At 39.5% G+C, this 6,000-nt stretch overlaps 1 long non-coding RNA gene across 6 annotated transcripts in view; it reads left to right on the top strand.

Annotated features, from left to right (window-relative positions):
- The first annotated feature begins 527 nt into the window (after positions 1 to 527).
- The window catches only part of LOC116280648 (uncharacterized), a 524,367-nt gene continuing 518,894 nt past the window's right edge, over positions 528 to 6,000 (top strand). For all 6 annotated transcript variants that reach the window (XR_012072552.1, XR_012072553.1, XR_012072550.1 and 3 more), the window contains exon 1: positions 528 to 639. This is a non-coding gene — a long non-coding RNA (uncharacterized lncRNA). The remainder of the gene's footprint in view (positions 640 to 6,000) is intronic.

Below are 6,000 nucleotides of genomic sequence, written 5' to 3'. Positions count from 1 at the left end.
AGAAAAGCGGAGGGGACAGAGAAAGAAGAAAGAAAGAGAGAAAAACTGGAAGAGGGAAAAAAGACAAAGGGGAAAGGGAAGGGTTGCCTGAATGTGGATAATGAGACCTCCAAGCAAGGAAGGCAGACTTACCAAGCGCAATGATATTGAAACAAAAAAAATTTAGGCGCCGCTTGTCAACTGCGAGGAAGCTGCCTTCAGCCTTCTGGAAGAGAGCCCCCAGTCCTTTAGGGGGAGCAAAAGGTCTCACTGTCATGGTGAAGTTGCCACAAATGATGGTACCAGTCTGATTCTTGGACTCTTTAATCAAAAGAAGTTGCCGAAGAAACCAGAAGAGAATTTCAGGCAAAGCTTTAATGAGGGAGTGAACGCATGAATCAGGAAGCCGAGCCCGCTCCCCGCCGGTTCCATTAATTGGGTGAGTCGAGGGGCGGGGCGGTGGGGTGGCTTGGGCGGGGCTTTGGCCCCTCGGCGTGCCGGCTGCACGGATCATGCGCAGTCCTTCGCGCTTGCGTCGGTCCGCTGGAAAGCCGGGAAGTCCCTGAGAAACTTGTCATGGAAAACCGTCAAGGGGTCCCATCCTGCTGAACAAAGGCGTTTTTTCCTCTTGGTCCATTTCAAACCCTCCTGTTTCTTTCGGTAAGTGTTTCACGGTGCAGTTGTTCTGGAAAATGTATGGGTTTCAGCGTCCCCATTGTTTAACGGAAGTGCTGTCCAGGTGCAGGTGTGTGGGCAGATGACAGCCTGTGTCTTTTGGAGATACTGGCGCGGGCAGGTGACCTCCAGGCCCAGCCTATTTTAAGAGGAAGACTCCTTATTGAAGCAAAACTTACCACTTTCTCTTCCTGGTCCCCCAAAACCAGAGAATGGAAACAGGGCCAATTACATGTACACTGGAGGGACTGTTTCTGGGGGCCTAATGCACCTAAGTCGGAAACACATTAGGATATATTCCTGGAGGGAGAGACAGTGCTGCTTGGAGCATCACTAGGGTCCGGGGTGTGGCCTGCAGCATTCCATAGCATGGCTTGAATGTAGCTCTAGCCTCTCAACTTCATTCGTATCCCATCTGTTTTCCAAAGACTGCTTTTGCAGCCCTTCGGTGAACACGAGCTCTCTTTATCATCCAATTAATTCCTTTTTAGTCTGTTTTAACTGGAACCAAATTCTATTGCTTGTATTCCAGAATCTTGAACGGTGTTTAAATATTACCACGGAAATATTTAAATAATCCCTACTGAATTTCTGTCAATTTGGTGAAAACAAAAAGTACTCTTTTTGGTATGGGGGGAAATGCTGGGGAACATGAGGAGAAGTCTGGGTACTAAAAGGTCAAAAAACACACTTAACTGTCCTAACCATTGTCCTGGCAATAGTCACTGTGAAAACTTTACTGTCCCTCTGATAGCTGCTCATACATTTTGAAAGTAAAAAAAAAAGACCTTCATTTTCAGGGGGATTATGATGAAATGGTTACTTTCTAATTTTTTTTAATTAAAACACATTTTCCTATACTGATTTTGTTTGAAATGCTGGAAACTTTATTGAGGCTTTGAAAACGAGAGTGGGCTATCTGAATGGAAGGGCCTTTTTCCCACTCAAGTGTGGAGATTTGGCTAGTTTCTCCCCTTTGTTTCCCAGTATTAAGTGCTGTTATACCTCTGCAAAGTCCTTGAGTATAAACAGAAATTTCTGTACTTATGTTTGTAGTTCTTTTTGTTTCAGGATATTTTGTCTCTACCTTTCTTTCAGAAGATGTGTTAGGTGTATGTAAATATGTGATTTGGTTGATAGTTAAATACTGGATATGGAGAAGGACTGAAGAACTATCTCTAAAGCCAAATATTAGCACTTCTCCAAGCTATTGGGAGACATTTCAGTCATCTTGAGTAGAGGCTCTGTGTCCCAATAGCAGGAAAGGCTATTCTCAGCTTTTATATACAACCTGGTAAACTGAATCCTTTTGATTCAGTGGCTCTTCCCACTCCCATGATGCTGGTGGTAAATCTCCAGGTAGTCAGAAATTCTCCATCAGTCTCTGCCTCTGTGTTTTTCTGTGACCTCAGAGAGGAAACTTCTACAAAAGGATAGGCTACCTAGTAGTCAACGGTTTACTTGGGTCACAGGCAGAGCACCTTCCCGTTCCCTGCTCCTCCCTCCTGGGTTTTTAATCAACCACTAGGGTCCTGTGAGCCTTCAGTGAGCTAACACATCAGAGTACTCAGCACCCTGAGTGACTGGTCTGTCTTTTAGTCAGCCAGTGTTTACTCTGCACATACATGTGTTAGCACTCTTCTGGTTGCTGTGGGTACAGCACCAAACAACTCATATCCGTTCTCTCTGATCTCCTGATGTTCCCATGTAGAAGAAAGGCAATAAACTTGGGAGAAAGATGTGTAAATATTGATGGGGATGTTATATTAAGTAAGGTGGCCAGGAAAGGCCCTTTGTGGGGAAATGACATTTGAAGAGATTTGAGTCTAGTGAGGCTGAGTAATGTGAATCTGGGTTGGGAGTTGGGGAGGTTCCTGGTTTAGTGACAGGAAGTATAAAAGCAAGGCAGAGGGTGTGATTTTTTTATTTGGCGAGCACGGAAGGCAGGCGTTGCTGAGATGTAGAGAGCAAGTGAAGGAGATGCGAGAACTGAGAGGGAGGCGGCCTGTGACCAGATCACTTGATAGGTTTAATTGTCTCTCAAGACTAACAATATGTCACATACATGAAAAATAAATTTATTATGATTATAGCATTTAAAGTTTAGACATGTGCCTAAGTGAAAATGTTATAATTATACATTAAAATGTTTCTTTTATTTTTTACCATTTTTAGATAATGATAGAATTTTCTATTTTTATAAATATATAAAAAATATATTTTATGGATATAGAGAAATGTAATATAGATATATAGCATGAACATTCTTCTGAACTGTCCTTGTTGAGTGTATTTGAACCAGGAAAACTAGCAATCTGACCAACAGTGAATGTGAATGAACAAACACAAAGAAAACTCTTAGACTGAGTCATTTCTTAAGGTCAAATCCAGCATTATTTTTGAATATGAAATGCATGTGAAATGCCCTTTAGAGATTGTCTCTTTAAACCAAAGAAAATAAAAAATAAATAACTTGTATTTGTATTTTTAGTGGGCATTAACCTTCAGGGAATTGAAAGAGGTTGGAGACTGAAGAGTCATTTTATGTGAAACTAAATGTATTGAGCCAATTAGATGGTAGACATTTTACCTGTGCTTTTTTTAGTATAACCTTTCCTCCACCTTTATATAGTCTGGCATACAAGCTCTGAATACAGGTAGATATCTTGGTCCTGCAGAACATAAAATTAATATGGATATGCTCCCAAAATATATGCTATTCTTTTCCCAAGTTACATAAACAAACAAACAAAAAGTCAGGCTTGGGGTTACCAAAAACTACCTAAATTATTTAAAATTAATACCCTTGGCTTTGCCTGGTCTAACACAAGGTGATGTCACACTTAGAATTCAGAGAGAAATGGCTCCACTAATTAAATATTTTGCAGAAAAATGACTTTTCTTTTTAAAAAGATGATACTTTACTCTGGATGGGGGTATGGTAGATATCAACCTTAATACAGGAGGAATTTCTTGAAGTTCTAATCTGCATATTTCATGGGCATAAATTCTGCCAAAACTGTAGAGATTGTCCCAATTTTATAAATGTCTGCTGTGAAGGTCTGAGCAACTCTGTTGCTGTCTCCTCAGCACCTGCCAAAGCCAACTCCTCCCTCCTCATCCCTCCTCTCTGCACACCCCCAAAGCAGCCGCTGAGTCAGCCGCCACTAGAAGTTTTCTCTGGAAAGGTTTTCATTTGAAACTTGCCTACGACAACCAATTCTAGTTAGTACAATGCTAGATGTGACAGTATTTAATTTGGAGCATCAGAAAAGAGAAGTCAGAGTGGATGCAAACTGTCAAGAATAGCAGCCTGGAATTTCCGGGGCTTTTGCAAGGCTGTAGAACCTATACAAAGGGACTTCTGTTGTTAAAGGTAGAAAGTACTTTAATTCTAGTTCTGGGACATTAGAAAATGTAGAAGGCATTCCAGAGCCTTTTCTAATATGGAACATACCCTTAGAATAAAAAGCAGGACATTTTAAGTCAGAAACAAAGAAAATGATGTAGAAAAGACATTTAGAATGTGATTCTTTTGGGCAAGGGTTAGCCTTCTACCTGGAAAGATATTATCAGTAGCCATGAGGAACGGTCTGTGGTTAAAAGTGAAAACATAAACAAATAACTTAGAAAAAATGCCCCTATAGTATACCTAAGTGACCAAATGTCCTATGAGTTTACTTGATGGGCAAAAAATTTTCCTGTTTTCTCTACGAATTTCTTATTTATGAATTCTTTATGAAACAACTCTTCAGTTAAGTGAGTGTAGAAATGCTTACAAGTAATCTGGAAAGCATGTTTTAGCGTTTGTGTAAACATTGGTTTCTTGGGTCCTACCCCTGTTTCAGACTTGAACGTGGGCCTTTCCAGTTTGATTACTGCTGTGTATAGAAATCTTACAGATGCAGACGTATGACTATGATTAATTAATACAAACTACCTAACAGAGCACCTGGCATGCAGTAGTACTGCATCAGTACCACTGTCCCCGGACTTGAGCAGCCTGCAATAGCATCCAATCTTCCAACTGTTTTTTCAGTGGAAATTTGTACTGGGTTTGTGCATATTGAAAACTTGGTGCTGAACCAATTCAGTTTTTCCTTGAAATAATCACTGGCGTATCATACACATGATAGGGCTGATACATTTAAAGTCAACCCAATCGAAATGAATCTGTTTTGCATTTTTTCAAACCATACGTGTAGGTCTCGACTGCATAAAAATGTAAAATATTACTTTAAATTACAGCCCTATTTTACTGTTACACAGCCCAAGCGCTGTTCTGCACGTAAAAGAAAGTCTATAATTATTATAATTGCTTGTCATCATCAGATGCTTTCTAATCATTAGTTGCTATATGAATTATAAACATGTTGACGAATAGAATAGTCACCATTAACATCATGGTCAATTGTAGGTTTCTTATAGTTAATGAAGTTTTAAAAAAGGAAATTCATGAATCTTCTCTTAGGAACTTGTGTTTTATTGATCTCTTAAAATGTCTTGTGGATTCTATTATTAGAGGATAATGATAGTATTAGGGTGAAAAAGACAGTCTGAGAAATGTGTACTTGAATCAGTAAAACCTGGGTAGTTGTGCCTAATGACAGGTTGTATAATGGTATTTGTATAGAGTATTTCCTTTGACTATGTTGTTCTTCATCAGTTCACCAAACAGAAAGAGAAAAAAATCAACCTGGCATGACTGGAGCTGAGTTTTTAATATCTCTTATATAGAAACTTCGAGCTGCTCAGGAAAATGGTGTCTTCCAATGTGCACAAACCCAGTACAAATTTCCACTGAAAAAATAGTTGGAAGATTGGATGCTATTGCAGGCTGCTCAAGTCCGGGGACAGTGGTACTGATGCAGTACTACTGCATGCCAGGTGCTCTGTTAGGTAGTTTGTATTAATTAATCATAGTCAACCATGTGTTTACAGAAGAGGATACTGGAGCTTAGAGAAGTGAGGTCAGTGTTCCAACGGGCACAGCTGTAATTTGAACCCAGGCATTCTGACTCTGAAACTAGATTCTCTTTCCTCCCCCAAATCATACAAAATTGATGGCAGCATTTATTTAAATATTTCATATGCTAAATACTTACATTACTTAGTGTCTGTAACAAACAATAAAGCTTATAACTATGTGACGTTGTTTATCAAATTTTTTATTTCCTGAAAGCAGGGATTCTGATAGGTATGTGTGTCTCCCATAATGCCTTGCAATGACTCCTAGGTATTCAGTAATACGTAAGAATCATATAAATCATATATCTATTCACTCTATGCCATGAGAAGAAAAAGTGACTATGCATTTGGTGGCTTAATAATTATATAATAGACTCT

The sequence above is a fragment of the Vicugna pacos genome, chromosome 5 (genome assembly GCF_048564905.1).
Source record: "Vicugna pacos chromosome 5, VicPac4, whole genome shotgun sequence".
Taxonomy (NCBI): domain Eukaryota; kingdom Metazoa; phylum Chordata; class Mammalia; order Artiodactyla; family Camelidae; genus Vicugna; species Vicugna pacos.
Note: the sequence above shows the minus strand (reverse complement) of the source record. Positions and strands in the feature narration are given on the sequence as shown.